Below are 13,221 nucleotides of genomic sequence, written 5' to 3' on the forward strand. Positions count from 1 at the left end.
CCGCCTTTTCCCTCGCTCGGCTGCGCGTCAACCCTGCACCTGTACCACCCCTGCTGTCTATCTCGTCCAGCACCGCCGGCCCTAGGTGTCGCATCCCCTTGTGCCCTCGCGTGCCCTGCCCTGGTGCCCGCGCCGCCGCATAGAGCTGCGCCGAGCCCAGCAGCTGCCGTCTCCCTGCTACCCCGGGCGTCCCTGTTGCTTCTACGAGCGAAGGCAAGCCAAGCACCGGGAGCCCCATGCCCCCTGGAGCGTGCGCGCCTGCCGTGTCTCGCCTTGGCCTGTGACCCAGCCGCTGCGTACACGAGCACCCAGGTCTCCGCCGGATCCTCCCTCGTGCCTCTGCTTCATGCAGCGCCGCCAGAGGAGGAGCAGATTGTACGCTGCAAGCTTCCGGCCCAAGCCGTGCCCCGATGCCAGTAAGCCAGCCATCTAATGGAACCTTTTTCGCCTTCCATCATGCAAGGAATCGGCATCAATTTTGAAGCACAAGAGCTCCGACGGCTATGGATTGGAAGCTATGGGTTTTCCGGAGTAAAGTCTTTCTAATCTTGTCCAACCCATAAATTCTACATTTTAGCTTCGTTTCGGTCTGTTTTTGTTGCTTTAGCTTTGCTTTAGCACGAGCTATCGTTTAGTCGCGCTGTTGTATCGTAGTTTCTTTAAAATAAATTTCACTAATGACTACTTTGAATTAGTTTTATAATTAAAAGCTAATTAGAGCATTACACCGATTTTCATAATTAACATTATTTGATTAAATATCAACTTAAATGTGTCTTCTATATAATTTGTATAGTTCAAACCACGAACATGAAGTTTTACGATAGATGCTCACATACATGTCTTTTATTTTGCTAGCTAAATAGTTAACTGGATTAATTTATACTGAAACTTGATAAACAAAACTTGACTAAGTTTACTTGTGTTTACAAATATGAATTAATCGAGATAATTCTAATATATTCTTTACATGTGTTTTCACAATTAAAATAAATCTAGCTTATAGTTTCTTTTCTATTTTAATATTAATCTTTCGACAGCTGTATCTTTTCAACCGTAGCTAAGTTTTCAGCGTCTCTTGCGCTCTAGTGATCGTAGCTTCGAGCCCTATCCTTTAGTGCGCTCCTTTGTGTTTTTCTTTTGCTTGATGCTCTGTTCTTAGTTTTGCTTGTTTCTTGTATGTGTGTCCGATGCTTGTTGCGAGTAGAAAAGAGCACAATTGAAGAGCTGTGAAGATGAAGATAGAGATGCAAGAACAAGACTTGAAGACTCTGATCAGTTATTATCTGGATTTAAGGCAAGTATATTCTTGATCATGTTTCGTCCTAATAACTTTATTATTCGCTTGCATGCATTAAATTGATGGGGTCCTATCATCCTTATTGTTTATCTTTGTCCTTGAATAGCCGGGTTAATTTTATAAAATCTTTTGAGTAGTTTGCTTAGTCGCTGAACAATGGTTATGGGTGGGTTACAATAATGACACTTGAGACATGAGACTTTAATGTATATCTTTTGAAACAATATGATGAATTGGTGAACTTGATTAAAATCAACCATGGAGAACCACCCAGGAAAACAGCGCAATCACAAGAACTATATGGCTCTGGTCTTGGCTGATTAATTAGATTTCTCCAGCTTGTTAGTAGCTTACCGAAAGACGCAAGGGGGGGGTGCCTGGGTTCAAGAGGGGTACTCGGCCTGCCAAAGGGGTTTGGTACACTTATGAGCTACGCTCGCTTTGGGGGAGGGTGCACTCGCCCAACTGCTGAAACCTTAGCGGGTTACTACTGGTTGGAGAGTCTTTGTAAAGGTCTCGTAGCGTCCCTATGCAATCACACATCGGAAGTGTGGTATTGTGCCTGATCAGCACATGCGTGGTTGGGTTCAAAGTTCTTCGGAACTTTTACGCGACTTGTGGGTAAAATGTGCAATCTCTGCAGAGTGAAAACTGGTATACAAGCCGTGCTCACGGTCAAGAGCGGCTCGGACCCTCACATGTCTACTTAATGGAAATCATTACTTTAATTCAGATATGTAATGTTCCAATTTATTTGTTCACTCAGATATCAATTTTTTTTCATAAATGTGGGATGATTTCATACATGATTAGTAAATTGGCTGTTAATATTCAACAGTTAATTAAAATGCTTACCGCTTATTCAGCCAGCCTTATTCCTTGATTTAGCCTTGCATGTCATTTATTTTCTAATATACTTGCTGAGTACGACATGTGCTCACCCTTACTATAACCACACTGCTCAGAGGAGAAAGTTGCTATGAAGTCTGCTGAAGATATTGCTGAGTTCTAGGCGCATGCAACCCCCGGTCGATTGCTTGTGGAGTATGGAGCTGTCGTTTCCAGTTGAAGCTGTGGATCTCTGATAGATCTTTTAATCGTTGTAAGTCTTTTTTACGTGACATTGTTGCTCATTATGCCATTATAACATCACTATATGTATGAAACTTGATCCTGGCATACATATAATTATGCATTCGTTTTTTTTAAAAAAAACCGGGTGTGACATTAAAGCAATATCAAGTACTAAAAAATAATTGCATAAGGAAGGGCAGGAGCCAATCAAATACCGAAATAGTTGTTACTTTTCTAGTTCCAATACATTTGCATGTATTGTGGATTTTTTTAAGAAAATATGTATTATGGATCTAGGGAACCAAATAAACAACATAGTCTTTAATTACAACTTCTATAGTTAATTGGCAACGTATGCTATGCAAACCACCTTCATATGCAAATTATAGAAACTCCAATCTGGACCTCCGGATCCGGATCTGACTAACGTTGCAGGTCAACGGAAGGCAGGGCAGGTGCGTGCATGCAGTCCGTGCTGGCAATGACGTTGCCCGTCGTCGCGCATGGCGTGCTCGATCAGGCAAGTCAACGAAGGCAGCGCATCCGTACGTGGAGTGCCGCGACGCAGCGATAATGTAATGCGTTCAGAGAGATGGGGATTAGGATTAGTCGCGGCCACATTTTGCAGGCGCGCGCATGCTTGCCGCGTTGAAGATTATGCTTGGCGAGCAACACGTTGACATGCACATGGCAGTTTAATTTCTCCCTGCAGAAACGGGGGCAGCGGCAGGGTCTCTCGACAGACGGTCAGAGCCTTGAATGAATGGGTGTGAGAGCAGCCAGATCAAGCGGCGAACACGTACGTATAGGAGACTTTCAAACGGCCGGGGGCCCAAGTTTGGAGCGGAAGAATGTGCAACAGGTGGAGACGATGCTGGGCGAGATTCAAAGAGCCTGTGGTCTAGCGCGGTGTGGGGGCAAGCGTGTAGTCTGTTCCCCCCCTTGTCTGCTTGAGTTTAGTTTGGGAGAGGTGCTGGATGGTTTCGTTGCTCTGTACTGTCCTGTGTTTAGCTAGACTCTTTCTATCCACGTTGTAGAGTTTAGCTATCTGCTCAAATTGTCCTGAGTCTGCTGGTGACCCCTTGAAACGCTGCCGGCCTCTGCGGCCTACTTCGATCATTGTAATCTGTTTTCGCTACGCTTTCTGTAAAGTGGGGCATGTTGCATTTGGTCGGAAAAAAAAATCGCGCGGATCGGACGGCGCGGAGATGTGCAATGAGCATGGTAGTGAAATCTTTAATTTCTCAGTTCTTGTTTAATTTTGCAACCCCAGCGCCAATCGAAGAATTGATATGAACAAGCTAGTTCCTCTTTCCTCCCTTCAAACTCATGTTTAGAGAACATATATTTTTACTGTCCACCCAAACCAAACGGGAAACAAATACTATAAATCATATTTAGGCACTCTTAAAATTTTCCTTGTCTTACTTCGGTGCAACTTTGCCAAAGCTTGTTGGGAGTCCATAGGCATATCTTTTAACTCCTCTCGACCAATCTTGCAAATTTTCAGGAAATTAAAATGAAACAGAATCTGGGTGTTCCATTCTTCATGGAAATCCTCCTCATGAGCAGGAGTATTTGGATCGGACTACGAGAACTGACTGGATTTTCAACAATGCAGACCCAGTGGTTGCCAACTGTAAAAAGAATTTTAACACGGAATTCCTCCTTCTGCTTCATATATAGAGTGGAAGGAGAGCTCATTACCAGCCATGATCACTTGGGTAGACTCAGTTTGATGTTCTCGCTTTCAACAACTCGTTGAATAGCCCAGAGTGTGGAGTTTGTTTTGATCTTCTTCTTTTTTCCCTTTCAAACTGCTTTTTTCTTCTTCTTTCTTTTGTTGCAACTTTGTTTACTCTTCTTAATATATAGCACAGTAGGGGCGCGCCCCTCCTGTTCCCTTAAAAAAAATCCTTCCCTGTTCGTCATCGCGCAATCTTCTTCTCCTCGAGGGCATCCGGATGAAGCTAGGTTAACGTCACATGGGATCCAAAGTAGGTGGCGGAGACAAGACAAAAAAAAAAGTAGAGGACAATGGAGAGATGAGGACGTGAGATATAAGTTTGTTAAAATTGGTGATCAGTTGTGAGCTCAAAATGGTCGATTAGATACAAATAAAGAGGATAGGACGGTGGAGAGACGAGGACGTGAGATATAAGTTTGTCAAAGGTGGTGATCAACGGTGAGCTCAAAATGGTCGATCAGATAGATAAAGAGGGTAGGACGGTGGAGTGACGAGGACGCGAGACATAAATTTGTAGACGGACAAGGACGCGAGACAGAAGTTTGTCAAAGACGGTGATCACTTGTCAGTATAAGATGGTCGGTAAGCAAGTTAGATGTTGAAACCGTTATGCCTGTGCTGATCGCTCGTGAGCGCACCAACAAAACCAGAGGGAAACCGGTGGCGCGCGGCGCCCAGGATCTCTCTCGGCGAAAGCTCCGGGAAGCCGGCGGCGACGAGGAGCCACAAGCCGCGCCAGAGCACGCGCGGCGCGGTCACCTGCGGCGTACGTCCTGCTGGCGCTGCGCATCACGTGCGTACAGCGGAGGACGCGGCCATGTTGTCGGGGAGGAGCGGTGTGTGTTCCATCGGCAAGACAGCCAGCGAAGCGATGCCAACCTAAGCTTGCTACTGGCATGGACAGCGGGCACGGCATCTGTCGGCGGTGTGCCTCCGTTCAACAACCACCGTGCCGGCGCAACCCAGCGCCCATCTGGCGCTCCAGCTAGCCGGAACCCGAACCACCAGTGTCCAGTGGGTGTTGCGTTGCTGAGCTGCCGCCGGTGCCTAGATGCCGCTGCTGCCTGTTTGCTTCTCGCCTTCACATCTCATGCACGCCGAAAGACCAAGGAAACGGGGTGCGTTTATCTGCACAGAGCAGATGCACAGATCGTCTCAACACACTGAAAAATAGAGTGCCACGGATACGTAATCTTTATTTAGAGAAATATGAATAACTTTCCATTGAATAAAAAAGCGTAAAAGAGTATAGATACAATAATCTTTTTCTGTTTCGAGAAATACAAGATACGATCTTTGTGATTGGGACACCATCCTTTTGTGGGAACAAAGAAAGCGTTGGTGGCGGACGAATTAGTGAGACGTTAACCAACTCCGATCCTATGCAGCTACGACGACGACGTTGAAACAAGCTGCACGTGTCCTAGAACAAAAAGCGCTCGATCAGGTGATGCTTTCATCTCCGATCCTTTGACGTGTACTAGGAGTGGTAATGGGCAATGATCCTAGTGGTCTCTTCACAGCCCAACAAAATTCTTAAATTTTTTAGCTCAGAATTATATAAAATTAGAGCTCAATCCTAAATTTTAGAGTCCGACTCTTAGATTTTTCTAATTCAAAATCTTAGGCTCTTTACCACCCTAGGTACACCCTACAGCTAGCCTCCCCGATCAGTTGCATCTAGGTAGGTACGGTGCTACTCAGTTTCTCTAATAACAAACCCATTCTAACAAAACCCTAGAAAGAAATAAACTCTGCAATTTCTGCATCCGTGCCAATTGCCTCTGTTTCCTCTAGCCCGGTAGCCCCCTTCCGTTTAGCAGGTGCCTGGACCTGGACTGTTTCACTGACCTTCTTAGATCCACTCCGACTCAGGCTAGATTCATAGATCATCATGCTAACTTTCTGTTTCGGAGGAACTCTGCAAGAAAAAGAAGAACAAAAAAAGGCCCTTCTTTCGTTGGCGCCAGGCATGGTGCGAGCGCGAGTCCCCACGAGATCCACTGGGAAGTGAGCGACAACGAGCCGGGGGGCAAGCCAGGAAACGCGTTCACTTGCTGCTGCTGCTCCGGGTCAGCGAGGAAACGCGGTGCCACTGCCACGGGCGGGGCTGGGCCGTACGGACCAGCCAGCCTGAAGGGGTCACCTGCCCGAAACGGTCGCCAAGTCCAAAGCTTGGACGCGATCTCGGGGCCGTGGGGCGAAGCGAAGCGGCGGCCGAATTGACCCGGCCCACCCCAAATCAACCCCTTGCCATTCCCGAGTCCCCGCCCCCGCCCTCGATCTCCTACTATAAATACCCCACCTCCCCGTCCCCCAACAATCCATCCTCATCGCCACCCAACGCCACTCCGCCTACAAAATTCACTTGAGCGGGCAACGAGCGATCGCGATCCGCGAAGCGAAGAAATTTTTAATCCTCACGCGCGCACCAGCGACAGCCGATCCCCTCCCACCCACCATGGCGGCGGCGGCTCTCCACCAGGCGCAGCGCCTCTTCCTCACGGCCTCCACCTCCTCGACGTCCTGCACCACCACCGCGCGCCGGAACACCGCGGCTCGTCCCTGCCGCGCCGCGCTGCGCGCGCCCAGCGGGCTGCAGGCGTCGCCGGCCGCCGGCGCCCCCGCGGCGGCGGACCTCGCCCTGAAGCTGGACTGGATCGAGGCGCCCGCGGCGGCGTTGGCGCGGGACGGCACGGCGGCCGAGAGGCTCCGCGCGGTGGCGGACGCGGCGGCGGACCGCGCGGAGATGCACGACATCATCGGGCGGCAGCGGGACAACTGGAACCACCTGCTGCTCCACTCCACCAACTCCCTCGCGCTCGCGGCCTCCGCCATGGCCGCGCTCGCGCCGGCCGCGCCGAGCGCCGCGCCCGCGCTCGGGGCCTCCGCGGGTGTCCTCCTCGCCACCGCGGCGGCCACCATGGCCGCCGTCAACAGGATCCAGCCGTCGCAGCTCGCCGAGGAGCAGCGCAACGCCACGCGCCTCTGGAGGCAGCTCGAGCGCGACGTCCGGTACGGCGTGGAGGCGGCGGCGGCCGTCACCGACGCCGACGTGCAGGAGGCCATGGACCGGGTGCTCGCGCTCGACGCCGCGTACCCTCTGCCGCTGCTCCCCGGGATGCTGGAGAAGTTCCCCAAGACCGTCGAGCCGGCGCGGTGGTGGCCGCGCCGCCGCCCGCAGCCGCAGCCGCTCAACACCAGGAGGTCCCCCAAGAGCTTCGGCCGCCGCGCCGGGACCAGCAGCAGCAGCACCACCACCACCAGCAGTAACGGGTGGACGCCGGAGCTGGAGGAGGAGATGCGCGGCCTCCTGCGCGTGCTCCGGGCCAAGGACGAGCGCCAGTACCTGACGGTGGGCGAGTTGGTGCTCGCCCTCAACCGCGGCCTCGCGGTGGCGGGCCCAGCGCTCGCCGGCGCTGGCGCCGCCGCCGCGGCCTTCGTCGCCGGCGGCGACGCCGGCGGCTGGGCGCCCGGCGCCGCGGCGCTGTGCGGCGCGCTGGCGGCGGCGGCGAACACGGTGGAGCACGGGGGCCAGCTGGGCATGGTGTTCGAGCTGCTGCGCAACTGCGCGGGGTTCTACCGCAAGCTGCAGGAGGACATCGAGGCGGCGCTCGGGGAGGCCGACCCGGAGCGGCGGGAGAACGGGGAGGTGTTCGCGACCAAGGTGGCGCTGCTGCTGGGCCGCAGCGCGTCGGACCTCGGGCAGTTCAGGGAGATGGCGTCGCCGTCGTTCAGAGACGAGGACATCCAGGACTACGCCGGCAAGCTCTTCTGATGATCACCGGCGGCAGGGGTGGATGCAGACCGATCGAGCCCACGAGAAATGTGCATAGATGCGAAGTATACTAATTATTAGAATCGGGAACGAATGTTCTACTGGCTAGGAATTCAATTCATTCTTTTGTAACAAAGTCGAGAGACCAATATGAAAATTCATTGATTCATCCAATTCCAGTCCACAGTTTGACTCTGGTACGCATGATCTTTTTTTTTTCGAAAGACCCGGACAGCTTCCGGCATGTATTAATAAGGAGAAAGCATTTTACATGAAAAACCTATTTAGAAAGGTTCTAAATAGGCGGAGCATCGGAAAGCTCCCAACTGAAAAGAAAGTAAAAGAGATTACTCGCTACTTTTTTTTTGAAGGGTGAACGGGGGGATCCCCACCTGAATTTCATTTATGATGGCCCCAACCGGCCCGGGTAATGTGAAAACATTTTACAGCATTTCGTTTCATCGTGGTTTACATTGAAATGGAAAAAACTTCACACCATCGAGTACCAATGCCCCGGCACCCTTTCGGAGCTCTTGCGCCCCAAAGCGTCGCTTCTGTCTTGCAAGCTTGCAAGGTTCGCTGCAGTGAGATAGGTTTCTGGCGGAAGACATGTCTGTTATGTTGTTTCCAAAGCTGCCAGCAGCAAAGGAGGATGAAGGCCCCGAACTGTTCTGCTGGCACTCTACTTGGCCTGCCAAGCTGGTCCAAGTTGAGCACCTGCGTGCCATCACCGAGGCGGAACCCCAGCGCGTGCCAGAAATTGCAAGCATGTGGGCACCTGAAGATCAAGTGGTCCACTGTTTCCTCAGCGCCTCCACAGACATCACATGTAGAGTCATCGAGCACCTTCTTCTTCTTTAAGTTGCATTTGTGTTGGATTCTGTCGTTGGTCAGCAGCCAAGCGAAGAATTGGACTCGCGGCGGGGCGCAATTATCCCAGATAAAGCGCGAGATGGCATCCTTGGAGTTGCTGACGGATGTGAGAAGCTTGTACAAGGCGGCCGTGTGAATCTTCCCATCATCGGAGGCGAAAGGTGTCATCCGCTCGTCGTCCTCCATCGACGGGGTGATTGCAGCAACAATCTGGTTGACTTGCGCCAGTTCATCCCGCGCCAGGGGGCTGAGGCGGGGTACCAGGTGCACGTCCAAGCCGGTTTGGAGTACTGCCTTGACCGTGAGCGTCTGACGAGTACAGTGGCTGAGGAGAGCTGGAAATCGTTGCGCTAGGCTGTCGTCCCCGTCCCAGACATCGTGCCAGAAGGAAGTGGTGGTGCCGCTCCGCAGGCGCACGGTTGTGATTGCCTGGTACAGCGGCAACAACGACTCCAGCGCTTCCCAGTGATGTCCATGCAGTGCGCCTTCCATGGAAACCAAGCAGGTGTTCTCACGTACCCAATTTGCCCAGGACGACGGTTGGCTTGTATGCAGTTTGTGAATGAGCTTGAGGAGGAGGCAGGAATTCTGCACGTTCAGGTCTCGGATGCCAAGGCCCCCCTGCTGCCGACTGTTGCGGACAGTGTCCCAATTGACCAAGCAGTTGGATCCATGCGCTTCTCGGTCCCCTGTCCAGAGGAAACTGCGGCGTCGTTGGTTGAATTTTTGGATGAATCCCTGCGGCAATGGAATTGCGCCCATCAGATAGGACAGCTGGCCGTCCAGCACCGCATTGATCAGCACAGTTCTTCCCATCCTGTTCAGGAGGGATGCTTGCCAACTAGCCAGGCACCGATCTGCACGAGCAATGTATGGATCAAATGCAGCCAACCTGAGCTTCTCATTGCAGAGCGGCAGACCCAGGTATACTTGCGGGAACGATTCCAATCTGCAGCATAGAAGGGAGGTGCACAGCCGGGCTGCCTCATCAGCCATGTTCATTGGGACAGCAGTACTTTTATGGTAGTTGATCAGCAGTCCTGACGCCGCTGCAAACTGATCGAGGAGGCTCTTGAGTTTTTGCACCAGTTCCACCTCACCACGTAGCAAGATGAGCGTGTCGTCCACGTACTGGAGCACCGGGCAGGGGCGGGAGCTGTCCATAGGGTGTTTGACAGAGCCATCACTGGTTATGAGAGATTGCAGCACATCTGCCACGAGCAGGAACAAGTATGGCGACATGGGGTCACCTTGCCGAAGCCCACGCGCACACTGGATCCAAGGGCCAGGGCAGCCATTTACCAGAACTGAAGTGAGAGAGGATTGGAGGAGTTTTTGGACCCAATTTCTCCACTTCACGTCGAAGCCACGAACTTGCAGAACAGTCAGCAGGAAATTCCAGTTGACGGTGTCAAAAGCTTTGGCGAAATCTAGCTTGAGGACCAGAGTAGGTGCTTTTCGATAATGGCAAACCTGCACCAGCTCAGCTGCGTGGATAAAATTTTCTGCAATCGACCTCCCTTTCACAAAGCCCGTTTGCTCAAGGGCGACAAGCTCCGCAATCTCCCTCTGGAGTCTGGTGGTGAGGATTTTCACTGCAATTTTTACGCTGCAATTCTGAAGGCAGATTGGACGGAAACAGTCCACGGCTACAGCCCCTAGCTTCTTGGGTAAGAGCACCATGTATGAACGGTTGATGTGCTGCAGATCAATATCTTCAGAGTGGAAGCCGTCCAGGAAAGCTAGCACCTCACTTTGAATCGTTTGCCACGCAGCGGCGTAGAACCCAGTCCCAAAACCGTCGGGTCCCGGCGCACTGCAATGATTCATTGAGCGGACAGCGGTGAGAGCTTCAGTAGCAGTGAATTTGTCTGACTGTGCAGCGCTTGCCGTCGCCCTCCCCGAGTACAAAGCTTGCAGATCGAACATGACAGTGCTGTTGCCAGGAGTGCCAAGAACACCCCTGAAGTAGTTGGTCAGGGCTAGCACTTTGCCGTCATGAGATGTGATGTGAACACCATCAACTTCCACGACCTTGATCTGATTCCGACGCAGGCGCTGGGTGGCGTGTGCATGGAAAAACTGCGTGTTGGCATCACCTTCCTTGATTGCCTTGTGCTTCCCTCGCCGCTTCCAGTAGGATGCCTGCTCTTTCAGTGCTTGCGCGAGGCGCGTCTGGCTCAGCTCCCTTGCAGCTAGCTCATCTATAGAGAGAACACGGAATTCTTCGAGGTAATCGAACAAAAGGATAATGAATTTGCAGTTTGGAATAATGGTGGGGTGGCGCCCTGTTACGCTTTGCCCAAGCCTTTACCGCAGCCCTCGTCGACTTGAGGCACCCGGCAAGTTTACCAGCAGCATCCGCAGATTGGTCGCTGACCGTCCAGGCCGGAAGAACAGACGGGAGGAAGGAGGTATTGTGCAACCAGGCATTTTCAAAGCGGAAGAGCTGTGATTTTGGAATAGAGGTACAGAGAGTCACCGGCAGCGGAACGTAATCCGACGTGGGACGGACCAGGGATGACAAGGTGGTGTTGGGGTAGGCTGCGCATTGCTCCGTGTTGGTGAACACCCAGTCGAGCCTAGCGAGGGTGGGGCTAGTGCGCTTGCTGCTCCAGGTGTAGAGTCTGTCCAGCAGTGGAAGCTCCACAACACCCAGCTTGTCAAGCGTTTCGTTGAAGGAAGCACAGAGGTTTAGGTTTAGGTGACCCGTGTTCTTGTCTGCCGCACTGCGAACAAGGTTGAAATCACCAGCAAGCAGCCACGGTCCCGAAACATACGGGAGCAGCTCGAGCAAGTCAGCGAGGAAGATAGGGGAATCTCTGTGGTCTGAGGGTGCATACACATTGGTGATGGTGAGACGGTGTTCAGACATAGTCGAAGCCAGCACTGTGGTGAGGGTGTGTTTTCTGCTAGCAAAGCTTTCGAGAAAAAAGGTGTTTGTGTTCCAGGTGGTCAGGATGCCACCGCGCGAACCCGCGGCATTGACATACTGGATAGAGTTGGCAAAAGCTGGAGGGAGGAAGGTTAGTGCTTTAAAACGAGTGATGTCGCGTAGTTTGGTTTCTTGGAGACAAATCACAGAAGGGGCAGCAGCCACAAGAGCATCACGAACGACCGTGCTTTTGTCCGAGTCGCCTAAACCACGAACATTCCACGACACCACAGTAAATTTCTTAAAAGCATCACTCGTTTTGAAACAGAGCGGCGCCATGGGCGTACAGAGCAAGAGCAAAGCACCCAGCCAAGATCAGACAGCGCAAGGCTCAAGAGTCATCGGGCCATTTTTCGTTTGTTCCAACTAGGTCAACCTTTTCGTTTTTCTACCGAATCCCGCCAATTGCCAGAAATGAAATTTCGGCCGAAATTTCGCCGAATTTCGCTAATTCCGAACGGAAAGAGAATTCAAATTCAAAAAACGAAATTTCGGTGAATTCCGACCGAAATTTCGGTGATTTCGACCGAAATTTCGGTGATTTCGACCGGAAAATGATGTCCGTTGTGATTTTCGTACTGTTTCGGAGGTCAAATGAAAAACTTTTGAATACCAACTTTGTTCAGTTTTTCGAGATCTACAACTTTTGTTTCAGGAACTTTTTCATTTGAGCAATGGTTTGAAAGTTATTTAATTATTTCAAAAACTACCAATTAAAAGTCTTGTCATTTCATGTGGTAACTTCCATTTTCTCTCTTAGGTCTCAACTAGACTTTTATTATTCTTGTTATTGCAGATATGCCTATTAAATTTCAGGGATATTGGTTGATCCAATTGAAAGTTGTTTTAAATCCAGGACAAACATGATTTGAATTGGTTATCAATTCATGTGACAATGTTTGAATTTTTTTTTGATTCAATTTGTATAGAGAATTCCTAAAATGCAATTTGTATAGAGCGAGGAGGGGTCTGGAGAAATGCCAAGCTGCGTCGGATACTAAAAAGCTATAAATTCTACCTCATTAGACTACAAATAACCTTGTTTTTCAACTAAAATGCAATTTTCGCCTAGCAAATGATCTTAGATTTGAGTGTGTTCTAGTCCTATTTGCTCAGAAGAACACCTAGTTTTTTATCATATTTTTTTCGATTTTTTTATAAATATTTTTGAAATTTTAAATTTGAAACGAAAAATGACGAAAAATACCGGAATTTCTCTTCCCGGTAACTAGCGAAAACGAAAAAAACACCGAAATTTCGGCGAAATTCAACCGAAAAGTTGAACCCTGTGGAACAAGCGCCATCGGGCGAGTGGGCGGAAGGTTGGTGCCGAGGAGTAACTGCTGCCCTTGCATTCGAAAAACCGTCATCACGCACAGCTCCGGCCGCCGTCACGGCCGCTTCCATGGAAGGGTGAAGGTGAAGCACCGAGGTGCCCATTTTCAGCGGGCTCCGAACGACGAGCGCATTAGCCACGTTTTGACAGGACACCAGCACAGAAAAAACCCTAGGAC

The 13,221-nt window shown here is 50.9% G+C and overlaps 1 long non-coding RNA gene across 2 annotated transcripts; it reads left to right on the top strand.

Annotated features, from left to right (window-relative positions):
- Positions 1-3,431, top strand: LOC120651301. 2 transcript variants are annotated; one of them, XR_005666106.1, is made up of 4 exons: positions 1-416; positions 464-531; positions 1,208-1,278; positions 2,266-3,431. It is a non-coding gene; the product is annotated as an uncharacterized LOC120651301 (long non-coding RNA). The 2 variants fall into 2 exon arrangements; XR_005666105.1 differs by lacking the exon at positions 2,266-3,431 and having other exon boundaries at positions 1,208-1,297.
- Positions 3,432-13,221: the final 9,790 nt, after the last annotated feature.

This window comes from Panicum virgatum, chromosome 1K (assembly GCF_016808335.1).
Source record: "Panicum virgatum strain AP13 chromosome 1K, P.virgatum_v5, whole genome shotgun sequence".
Classification (NCBI taxonomy): domain Eukaryota; kingdom Viridiplantae; phylum Streptophyta; class Magnoliopsida; order Poales; family Poaceae; genus Panicum; species Panicum virgatum.